At 39.7% G+C, this 12,116-nt stretch overlaps 1 protein-coding gene across 1 annotated transcript in view; it reads left to right on the top strand.

The window, feature by feature from the left end:
• Nucleotides 1-12,094: 12,094 nt before the first annotated feature.
• Nucleotides 12,095-12,116, top strand: part of ITSN2 (intersectin 2) — a gene marked incomplete at its 3' end in the record, with an annotated part of 202,961 nt that continues 202,939 nt past the window's right edge. The window contains exon 1 of the mRNA XM_082358413.1: nucleotides 12,095-12,113. The remainder of the gene's footprint in view (nucleotides 12,114-12,116) is intronic.

The raw sequence follows: 12,116 nt of genomic DNA on the forward strand, positions 1-12,116 counted from the left end.
AGAAATAACATTCATTTGGATCAAGTTTAAAAACTCATTACTTTATATTCACATCTAATACTTAATTTGAGTAGGAAAATCTAAGGAACAAAGGGATATTTGCAAACTATACCTAAACTCTAAGCATTATCCATGATATCACTGAACAGAGTTTAGGAAAAGCCATGGGCTCCTAAAGAACAATTAAAAAAAAAAGAGACACCATGATAGCAAGCAGGGTGAGTGGAACAATTCCAACTATGGGGTAAAGAATGGCATTTTTTGCTATGTTTCTAATTAGGCTGGAGATGATTAAGCCATATTCTCATCATTGGTTTTGGATAAGGCCCCTCTCTTATACTGTTATTTTTCCCAATCCCTACTCCATAGGTATCTTTCTGACATGTTTGAAATATGTCCTCGATGGGTATGTATCTCTGATAAATACATGGGTTATTTTCCATGAATGTGATTCTAATTAGCCAACATGGAATCGTTCTATGATACTGTTATGTCTTATTCATTTGCTCAAGGCTATGTTTAAGGATCTATCCATGTTGCTCTCTGTATCTCTAATTCATCACTTCCAGTTGCTGCAGAGTATTTTGTGATAAAAATCCTTCATATTTTATTTACCCATTCCCCTAGAGATGGATACTAGGTTGCTGCACACTCTCTATATGCAATGAACATCCTCATAAAGCTGCCCTTATACACAGAGGTGAGCTACTCTAGGGGATTACAGGGCCATAAGGATTACTCTCACCCAACTCCTCATGGTAAGGGTGGATTGTTCTCCCGAATGAATGCACTCGTCCACACGCCCATTATATTTTCATAAATGATTTATATAGAACACACTGAGTCTCAGAGACATATGGTGAGGTACTCAAGGTCAAATAGATAGTAAGTCTCAGGATCAAGACCCAAATCTTCTAATTCAGTTCTAAGTCTTTTTCCACCGGGAAAATGTCTTTCTGAGGAAGCTTACCCTTACCCACATGGTTGTGCACAAGCACAGATGCAAAGTTTAGCTGATTTACCCCTTAAGGGGTATAATTACCCTTCACTGCCCCTCATTCGATGATTATTTTTTGAATGGCAGCTACAGGAGACACTGCTGTTTTCCTTCATGAAGTCAAGGTTTTATTTCCGTTCATCATCAAAGCACCTACCAAGCAGGTATGTGCTAGGGATACACTCCTTCCTTTCCTAGAAGGAACTTACAATCAAATTTCCTCTCAGAACCACAGTCAACATTAACACAGGTAGCAGATTTTCCAGAACTTTCTGTAGTACTGTTTTCTTGCGTATGCATGTCATGCTCTCAGAATCCCTCAAAGTTGATCATTTTAGCTGGTCCCTGTTCTCCATTTCCAGAGACTACAAACTCCCTTGAAGTTCAGGTCTCAAATATCCAAGTCAGTAAAGAAGAAAGTTACAAGGCTAGTGGCCAGTACCCAGTGTGTGTAGCACTGTGATTTTGTTGGGAGTACATGCTTTAAGAGCAAGTATGGCAGAACCATAAACTGGATCCATTTTAGCTGTGGTCGGTTATGCCCTTGGGTTTGAAATAATTACTTTCCTAGACATGTGGTTCCCAGATGAAATTCATGCTGTGATTTGATATTTTTAATGCAAAAAAAATTTTTTTCTAGCAGAAATTCATCACCAGCTTGTCAAGGAATTTGATGACTAAAAATAATCTCCCCATAGAGTGCATGAATGTGGTGTGCAGACTCGGAAAGGAAGAACACACCAGGGAGCCTGTGTGAAATGGAATGACATCACCAATGAACTGGGGACCCACTTTTTGACCTGACTGGTATCAAAAAGCTGTCCCACATGTCAAAAAAATTTTGAATCTATAAAATAATAAATGATTTCAAATGCCTACTGTGGACACTAGCCTTCAAATGTATTAATTCCCTAAAGGCAATTACAGAGAGTCCAGCACAAGATACTCTTAACATCTCCCTTTTGATTCTGAGATGGAATTTGCACTTGATCCATGTCTACTCTGTACACCACTAGGTGGAAGCCACTCTTCTCCCTTCAGAAAATGGTTCTCTTAGTTCCTGGGGAAAGAAACCACCCAGTTGTTTCAAAAGAAGAAGAGTACTGAAGCCGGGATTTATCCCTGGGGCATGTGAGCAGCAATGGGTAATGGAAGATGAAAGCTGAGGACACGAACAGACTTATACTGAGTCTCCATGCCCAAGGCCATTATTAAGGCTCTCGGGGCCCAGGGCCAAATTTAATCTGCAAACTTCAAACCCAGCAAAATCCAAAGACAAATGACAAATTAGGGGAAATATTTGCACCTCGTATCACAAAGGGCTTATTTCCTTAATATAAAGAGTTCCTGCAAGTCAATAAGACCAACACCCAATAGGAAAATGGGCTAATAAAATGGATAGACAGTTTGTAGAAAAGGAAGTGCAAAGGTAACACTAAGACAAGTGATTCTTAAATAAACAAAAAGAGAAAATGTTATTTCAAAATATACTAAGACTCCATTTTGTACCTCCTAGAATGGCATAGACCAAAATGTATGATAGTCCATGGTGTTGACAAGGATCTGGGGAAATGGGCATGCTTACTGATGGGAGTATAAGTTGGTACAACCTCTAGGTAATGTTCAAATGATAAATGCACATACCCTTTTAACCCAAATTCCAATCTTAGAGCTTTGTTCTACAGATACACTTGCATATATACAAACTGAATTATATACATTGCAACACTGTTTGTGACAGCAAAATATTTTAAATCACCTGAAAGCAATAAGGAGAATAAGAAACTTCATCTTTGATGAAATGGCTAAGCCACTTTCACCATGAACCTTAATATATATGAAGGAAGGCTGTTTTCTGTGGTGATAATCCAACCTGAGAAAAGAGATCCAGGCAGGGAAACTGCATACTGCAGAGCTGGCAGAACTCAGCTCAAACATAAGTGGATTCCTGAGGTGCAAAACCAACAATACTTGCTTAGAACAAGAATTGGTGCAGGTCAGCTGTTGAAGTTTCCTCGGACCCTTTTGGAGACCACAGAGGGCAGGGACAGCAGGTGAGGAAAGAAGGTTACAGACCCACCATGGTGATGTCAGGTAGAGGAACGGCTGTCAGTAATAAGCTGCCCTGCAGTTGCTAACCTTCTCCTCTGAAGAGGAGGAAAGGCTAGACCAGCTCACACAAGCACACATACAAACCCTGCTGATATCATGGGGGCTCGGGGAGAGGTTTGGCACTCTGCTCTGGTCCCTTTGCCACAAGAATTTCAGCAGATAGGTCGTCTCAGCAGAGGTGTCTCAGAAGACACTATTCATATCATATTCTGTGTGAACGGCGCCCCCTGGAGAGAATACAATATGGATGCTGTCCTTTGGAAATGGGTAGTGTATCAGCCCTGCAGGAAAAAGTGCCCTTACTAAAGGTGGGAAATAATCAAAAGGGGAACAGCACAGCTCTTTACAAAAATACAAGAAAAAAGAAGGAAATCAAGAGGGAAAAATGACTAGCAGATAAAGAATAACAGCAGAAAAATCTTGCCACAAAGCCAGTGAAAAATCATAACCAAACAAATCTCCATAAACTCGAGGAACTAAAGAAAAAATAACCTCTAGAAAAAAATAACCTGTATATAACAAACACTCAAAGCAGAGATACAAGGGTTTAAGGAGAAAATGACCAGACGACTGAAGCTAACAAATGAGTTAGCATTAACATTTGTTTCTTTGAGGTAGAATTTATATATAGTAAAGTCTTAGATGTATAGCTTGATGAAGTTTTAAAAAGTAACTATACCCATGCAACCACCATTCTGAAGAGGTATGGAACACTACCAACATCCTAGAAGGCTCCTCCCTGCCCTTCCCAGTCAAAGGTAATTGTTGTTTTCACCACTATCATCAACCATCAGCTAGTTTTGTCTAGTGTTGAATGTTCTACAAATGAAAACATACAGTAGGTACTCTTATACATTCTTTCACTTTACATTGTGTCTATGAGTTTCATCCACATGGTTGTGAATAGTAGTAGTTCATCCATTTGCAATGTTACATAGTATCCCATTACATGAATGTGAGGCTATTTATCCATTAATATTTAAACTGTTTCCAGTTTTTATCTACTACGAAAAGAGCTGCTATGAACACTCTTGTACTTGTCTTTTGGGGGGATATAAACATTCATTTCTATTGGGAATATACAAAGGAGTGGAATTTCTAGGTCATAAAGTACATGTATATTTAGCTTTGAATAATTAAAACGTTTTCCAAAGTGGCTGTACTAATTTAAACCAGGAATACATCCTCCACATCCTAGCCTCTACTTGATATTGTTAGTTTTTTAATTTTTGCCATTCTGGTAGAAGCACCTCATTGTAATTTTAATTTACATTTCCCTGATGACTCAAATTTAGAAACTTTTCACGTGCTTACTTCTTGTGAAGTACCCATTCAAGTCTTTGCCCATTTTTTATCAGGTTGTCTTTTTCTTATTAATATGAAAGAGTTATTTGTATATTCTGGGTAGGAGTCGTTTGTTAGATATATGTCTACAAATATTCTTCTCCCAGTCTGTATCTTGCCTTTTCACTCTATTGATGTCTTTTGATGAAAAATTCTTAATTTTAATTAGGACCAACTTGTCAATATTTTATTTTATATGTAGTGCTTTTTGCAACCTGTTTAAGAGATCATTGCCTGCAGCAAAATCATAAAAGATATTCTCCCATGTTCTTTTTAAGATTTATTGTTTTAACTTTCACATTCAGTTCTATGATCCACCTCAAATTAATGTTGGTTTATGAAGGGAGATGGGGGTCAAGGTTCATTTTTTTTCCTATGTGGGCAGCCAATTTGCCTAGCACCATTATTCAAAATAACATCTTTTCCTCCGAATTAAATTTATAACAAACCACGGAACTGTACATGTGTGGGTCTATCTCTGGACTTTTCCTTGATCTATTTGTCTCTCCTAGTACCTACACCATGCTCTCTTAATTATTTTAACTTCATAAGAAATCTAATGCTTAGAAGTCTAAGTCCTTCATCTTTATTCTACTTCTTCAAGACCACCACCTTCAAGATTTCGCTAGGTTCTTAGAATTTCCAGATAAATTTTATTTTTTTTAATTTTTTAAAATAAATTTTATTTATTTATTTAATTTATTTATTTTAAAATAAATTTAAAATTTATTGGGTCTGTGTTGGGTCTTTGTTGCTGCACGCGGGCTTTCTCTAGCTGCAGTGAGCGGGGGCTACTCTTCATTGTGGTGCATGGGTTTCTCATCACGGTGGCTTCTCTTGTTGCAGAGCACGGGCTCTAGGCACACGGGCTTCAGTAGTTGTGGCACGCGGGCTCACTAGTTGTGGCTCACGGGCTCTAGAGCGCAGGCTCAGTAGTTGTGGCGCACGGGCTTAGTTGCTCCGCGGCATGTGGGATCTTCCCGCACCAGGGCTTGAACCCGTGTGCCCTGCATTGGCAGGCAGATTCTTAACCACTGTGTCACCAGGGAAGCCCTCCAGATAAATTTTAGAACTGACTTGTCAGTTTAAGTTGGTGTACTTCTAACCCAAATGTTAGCAGTCAAATCTTTGTTTGATTAGTCCTTATGCCTTATATATACTTTATAATTTCATAGATAAAATATTGCATAAAAGTTAATATTTTAAATCAATTGGAAGAATTCAGGAAAAAAGCAGGGAAAAGGCATTTGCCATCATTGAACTGAGGATAACAATAAGAGCAACAAAGAAACTAACAATGAACTCTTGAAAACCTTTAAAGAACACAGAAGAAAGGCTTGAGAAAAAAAGCAAAACAAACGAAAATGAACATTTTGAATTGTCAACAAGAATATGCCCCAATAAAGTTACTGGTCTTTAATGATAAAGAAAAAAAATACTTTTGAGCATTCATGCAAAATTATCAACTAATCTTTAAAGGGAAAAAGTTTCAGATGAGCTTTAGACTTCTCCATAGTCACATTCAACAATAGAACACAGTGAGGCAATCCTTATAAAGAAAGGAGTGTGATCCAAGATTTTCATACTCAGCATATTTAATATAAACGCAACAGACAAATATTGTCAAGCATGCCAAAAGTCAGGGAATATACAATTGTCCCTTGAATAACACAGGGGTTTGGGGCACTGACCCATGTGCAGTCAAAAATCTGCATATAACTTTTGAATCCCCCCAAACTTAACTACAAATAGCCTACTGTTGACCAGAAGCCTTACTGATAACAAAGTTGATTGATTAACATATATTTTGTATGTTATATGTATTATATGCTGTATTCTTACAAAAAAGTATGTTAGAGAAAAGAAAATGTTATTACTAAAAACATAAGGAAGACCCTGAGAAAACCATAATTCAAAAAGACACATGCACCCCAATGTTTATTGCAGCACTATTTACAATAGCCAGGACATGGAAGCAACCTAAATGTCCATTGAATGATGAACGGGTAAAGAAGATGTGGTACATATACACAGTGGAATATTACTCAGCCATTAAAAGGAATGAAATTGGGTCATTTGTAGAGACGTGGATGCACCTAGAGACAGAGTGAAGTAAGTCAGAAAGAGAAAAACAAATATCATATATTCACGCATATATGTGGAATCTAGAAAAATGGTACAGATGAACCTATCTGCAAAGCAGAACTAGAGACACTGACATAGAGAACAAACGTATGGACCCCAAGGCGGGGAAGGGGGGTGGGATGAATTGGGAGATTCGGACTGACATGTATACACTGCTATGTATGGAATAGATAACTAGTAAGAGCCTGCTGTATAGCATGGGGAACTCTACTCGATGCTCTGCGGTGACCTTGATGGGAGGGAAATCCAGAAAGGAGGGGATACATGTATACATATGGCTGATTCACTTTGCTGTACAACAGAAACTAGCACAACATTGTGAAGCAACTATACCCCAATTTAGAAAAAAAAAAAAAAAGGAAGAGAAAATATATCTACAGTACTGTACTGTATTTATCAATACCGTAAGTTTACATCATGTTTACAAGATGAATTGTCTGTCAGTGCCTACATCAATATTGTTTTGCATGATACAAAACACTGCGATGATAGGTTGATACTGTTTTTCCAATTACAGGAGAGGCACACTATACTGTAATGTAATTCTTTTAAAGTTATAAAACAGTAAGAAAACTAACACATTATTAAGTTTATATTAAATATCACTCACCTTATGCCTAGGTAGGGATAGGATCTCCACTTCAATCCAAGTCTTGCACACAGTGTTCTACACAATGAATACTTAGGTGATGATAATGATGATGATGACACAAAAATGTCTCATACAGTTCTTGCCATACAATTATTAGATTTTCACACAAAGACACTCACATACATACATAGCAGGTAAGTTTATTAACTGTACAGCATGATGACTGTTTACTATTCATTAAGTGAAAGTGGATCATCATAAAGGTCTTCATTATTTTTTTAAAAATTAATTAATTTATTTAATTTTGGCTATGTTCTTCATTGCTGCATGCGGGCTTTCTCCAGTTGTGGTGATCGGGGGCTACTCTTCGTTGCGGTGCACGGGCTTCTCATTGAGGTGGCTGCTTCTCTTGTTGCGGAGCATGGGCTCTAGGCATGCGGGCTTCAGTAGTTGTGGCGTGAGGGCTCAGGAGTTGTGGCTCGCAGGCTCTAGAGTGCAGGCTCAGTAGTTGTGGCGCCTGGGCTTAGTTGCTCCGCGGCACGTGGGATCTTCCCGGACCAGGGCTCAAACCTATGTCCCCTGCATTGGCAGGCAGATTCTTAACCACTGTGCCACCAGGGAAGTCCAAGGTCTTCATTCCTGCCATCTTCATGTTGAGCAGCCTGAGGAAGAGGAGGAAGAGGAGGAGTTGGACTTGCTGTCTCAGGGGTGGCAGAGGTGCAAGAGGTGGAGGAGATGGAAGGGGCAGCAGGAGAGACAGACATATTCAGTGTAACTTTACAGAAAGACATCATGATTTCTGCCTGACTTTTTCCTTCTTCATTTCTCTTAAAATGTTTCTATACGGTACCAATCATTCTTCCAGCATTTGCTTTAGTTTCAGTGCCCATATCATAGAAGGGTCCATGTCATAAAAGAAGTCAAAAGCAGTCTTGAATAATCAAGATCCTTCTGCCAGATTGTCTAATGTCCATTTGTTTTCTGGCACTGCTTCTTCTACATCTTCTTCCTCATCGTCTGGCACCGGTTCCGAAGAACTCATATCCATCAAGTCATCTTCTGTTAATTCGTCTGGTATGATGTCTATTAGATCTTAAATTTCTCCAAGACCTATATCCTGAAACCCTTCACTCCCTCCCCCAATCTTTTTTGCCGTATCCACATCTCTTTCTTGATTCCCTTGATTGGCTCTGTCATAAATCCAGAGAAGTCACACACGGCATCTGGACACAGTTTTCTCCAGCAGGAATTTATTATTTGGGGCTTGAGGGCTTTCACTGCTTTTTCTCTAACAATGATGGCATCTTCATGGTGTAATCCTACCAGACATTCATGATGTTCTCTCTACTGGGGTTCTCTTCCATAGGGTTGACAATCCTTTCCAAAGAGTATTGTGTGTAATGAGCCTTAAAGGTCTTTATGATCCCCGACCTACAAGCTAAATTAGAGATGTTGTGTTTGGGGGCAAGTAAACCACTCAAACACCTCACCTTTGGTGTTGAACTCATGGGGTTCTGGGTGGCCAGCGACATTGTCCAATATCAAAAGAACTTTAAAAGTCTTACTGGAAAGGTGCTTCCTGACTTTGATGGAACCAATCCAGAAAAAGGGTTCTTATTGTCCAGGCCTTCTTGTACAACCAAAAGACTGGCAGCTGGTGTTTATCTTTTCCCTTCAAGGCTTGGGAGAGAGCAGCTTTATAGATAAAGGCAGTCCTGATCATAAACCCAACTGCATTTGCACAAAACAGTAGAGTTAGCCTATCCCTTCCAGCCTTAAATCCTGGTGCTTGCTTCTCTTCCTTACTAATAAATGCCCTTCATGGCATTTTTTTTTTTTTTTTCCAGAATAGGGCACTTTCATCTGCATTAAAAACCTGTACAGGCAGATACCCTTTCTCATCAGTGGTTTTCTTAATGGTGTCTGGGAACCTGTCTGATGCCACTCGGTCAGCAGAAGCTGCTTCTCTTGTTATCTTGATGTTTTGAAAGCCAAACCTCTTTCTAAAATTATCAAACCATCCTTTGCTGGCATTAAATTCTCCAGCTTTAGATTCTTCACCTTCCTTTTGCTTTAAGATGTCAGAGCATGACCTTGCTTTTCCTTGAATTATATTAGAGTCTATAGGTATGCCTTTCTTATAGCAATCGTGCACCACATAAAACTACATCTTCAATGCCAGATAAAAAGGTATTTCGCAAAAAAGTGCAAGGTTTTCGCCCCTGCTGGTGTAGCTGCAGCGACAGCGGCTTCACGAGTTTCCTTTTCTTGTTTAAATAGCCCTTACGCTGGGTTCATTTATCTTGAAATGGCTGCAACCACAGCTGCAGACCTCAATCTACGGTACATATCAAGCAATTTAACTTTTTCTTGTAACGTCATGCCTTTTCTCTGTTTCTTGGGAGCACTTCCAGCATCAGTAGTGGCACTTCATGTGGATCCCATGTGTTATTCAAGGTTGCAGTACTGAAGTAAACACGAAGAAAAATATGCGAGATCCGCAAGAGATCACTTTTTACTACGACGTGCAATTTACTGGAGCCACCAACTGCTCATGCGGAGAAAATGTGTCACCCGGCATTTTATGTGAGCTCAGCACGATAGCAACAGGAGGTGGCTATGACATTATTACAGCGGTACAGTATGTACCACAGTTGATTTTATGCAATTATGCCTTAATACCGTATCTTTACTTTTGTTTACATTTCACTCAGCTGCGAATGGCGCAGTGTTTATTTGCGTAAGTTTTGATAAATTTTAACTTTTTATAATAGATTTGTTTATTTTTTTGGTAGTAAATGATAAAATGGACTAGTATCTACATAATACTTTATGCATTCATGACATACCTAACTTTTTCTTAATTTTTTTTGATATTTCTAGGCTACACAATTCATCTGTGAGCTTGTACAATTTGTCACAAACCTCCAAAAAATTTTCCAACATATTTACTGAAAAAAATCCACGTGTGAGTGAACTCTCAGTTTGAACCCATGTTGTTCAAGGGTGAACTGTTGTTCCTTTCTGGAAGAAAGTACTACAGGACAACCTTTAGCCAACCAAGAGAGGATGGAGAATTTGGAGAGGTGCATTCATTAGATTACAGCATAACACAAAAGACAAAGAAGGCTCCTGCCCAGAAGCTTATTGAAGACTCCTGACAAAAGCTGAGAGTGAAGCTTGTCAGAGGGGATCACCAGAGTAAGAAAGCCATGGCTCTGGGCTTCCCTGGTGGCGCAGTGGTTGAGAATCTGCCTGCCAATGCAGGGGACACGGGTTCAAGCCCTGGTCTGGGAAGATCCCACATGCCGCGGAGCAACTAGGCCCGTGAGCCACAATTACTGAGCCTGCGCGTCTGGAGCCTGTGCTCCGCAACAAGAGAGGCCGCGATAGTGAGAGGCCCGCGCACCGCAACTGGAGACAAAGCCCTCTTACAGAAATGAAGACCCAACACAGTAAAAATAAATAAATAAATAAATAGAATTTAAAAAAAAAAAAAAAAAGAAAAAGAAAGCCATGGCTCTGAATTGAGAGAACACAGAGCAAACTGCCTGGACTGGGCTAAACTGGAGAAGCAGCCAGACCTCAGATGGGTTTTAGGGCCAAGAGGGAAGGTGAGTGGCCCAGGAAGTGCCATAAAGCCTCAGCTAGCTGAGAGAACCAGGTCACAAGTCCTAGACCCCAGACTTGATCTGTGAAAACAAAGCAGCAAAGAGCACCCAGGCCCCCCTGAGATCAGCAAGTACCAGACAGCACGTCTGAATCACAGTCCCTCCCCGCAACACCACAGGGGAGAGACAACAGCTCCCTCCCTCTACCGATCGAGACCAGGCTTAGGAACAGCAGGAGGGCACAGAGCAATTTTATCCAGTAAGAATGAACACTAACGTATATTAAGTGCTTAGTGTGCTAAGCATGGTTGTAAGCTCTTTACATGTATTAACTCATTTAATGTCACAACTCTACGAGGTAAATATTTTTACACCCATTTTAGAGATGCAGCAAGTGAAGCACAGAGAGGTTAAGTAGAATGCCTCGCGCCACACAGAAAGTAAGTGGTTGAGCTGAAATGTGAATACAGACAGCCTGGTTCCAGAGCCCATGCTCAAACCATTACGTAAATGGGTTATTTAAATCAGTCAACAAAGATAAACCTGAATCTTTATAAGTATGGAACTGGTGAAGCAAATTATGTTATACCCCTTGAAATTTAATGTAGACATTACAAAGAAAGAGATAGCTTTATATGTGCTGGTATGTAATGATCTAAAATATATATTAAGTGGAAAGAACAGAGTACAGAAAAGCGTGTTACATGCTACCTTTATAAGCAAAAGGTTTCATAGACATATATACTTGTGTCTGTATCGATACTTCTGGAAACATACTCCAGATCTCAAAATAGTTGTTACTTTTGGAGGGAGGGATGAGGAATCCAAGTGATCAGGGTTGAGGAGAAACCTGCTTTTCACGCTCTTCCCTTTTGTGCCTTTAGAATTTTATACCATGTGCATATGTTGCCTAATCAAAAACAGGTGACCTAAATAAAGAGACAAAGACAGCTGAGGGGCCTCCCAGGGACATGAGATAATAAAGGCCATTTCACCAATTTGAGTGATGCCCTCTGGCAGGGAGAAAGTTTTGCTAGCTATAACTCTACAAGTAAAAGGAGTTTCCTTCAGAAGAAAAAGAGAAAACAACATGACAAGATGTGTAACTGGGAGGTTTGACTCATGCACCCAGTTTTGATAGATTTCAGATTCCAAAGTGAGGTGTGAGGCCATGTGGGAACTTCAAAGCAGGTGCCAAGAACAGGTTAGACAAGGAACCCACACTGAGGCCCTACCGTCTTGAGAGAGGAGAGAGGAAGAACTTTGTGAGGAGGGTTCCTCTGGAGGGAGCTTTGAAACCTTCCCCTCAAAGGTA

Source organism: Balaenoptera borealis (genome assembly GCF_965194805.1).
Source record: "Balaenoptera borealis genome assembly, chromosome: 15".
Classification (NCBI taxonomy): Eukaryota; Metazoa; Chordata; class Mammalia; order Artiodactyla; family Balaenopteridae; genus Balaenoptera; species Balaenoptera borealis.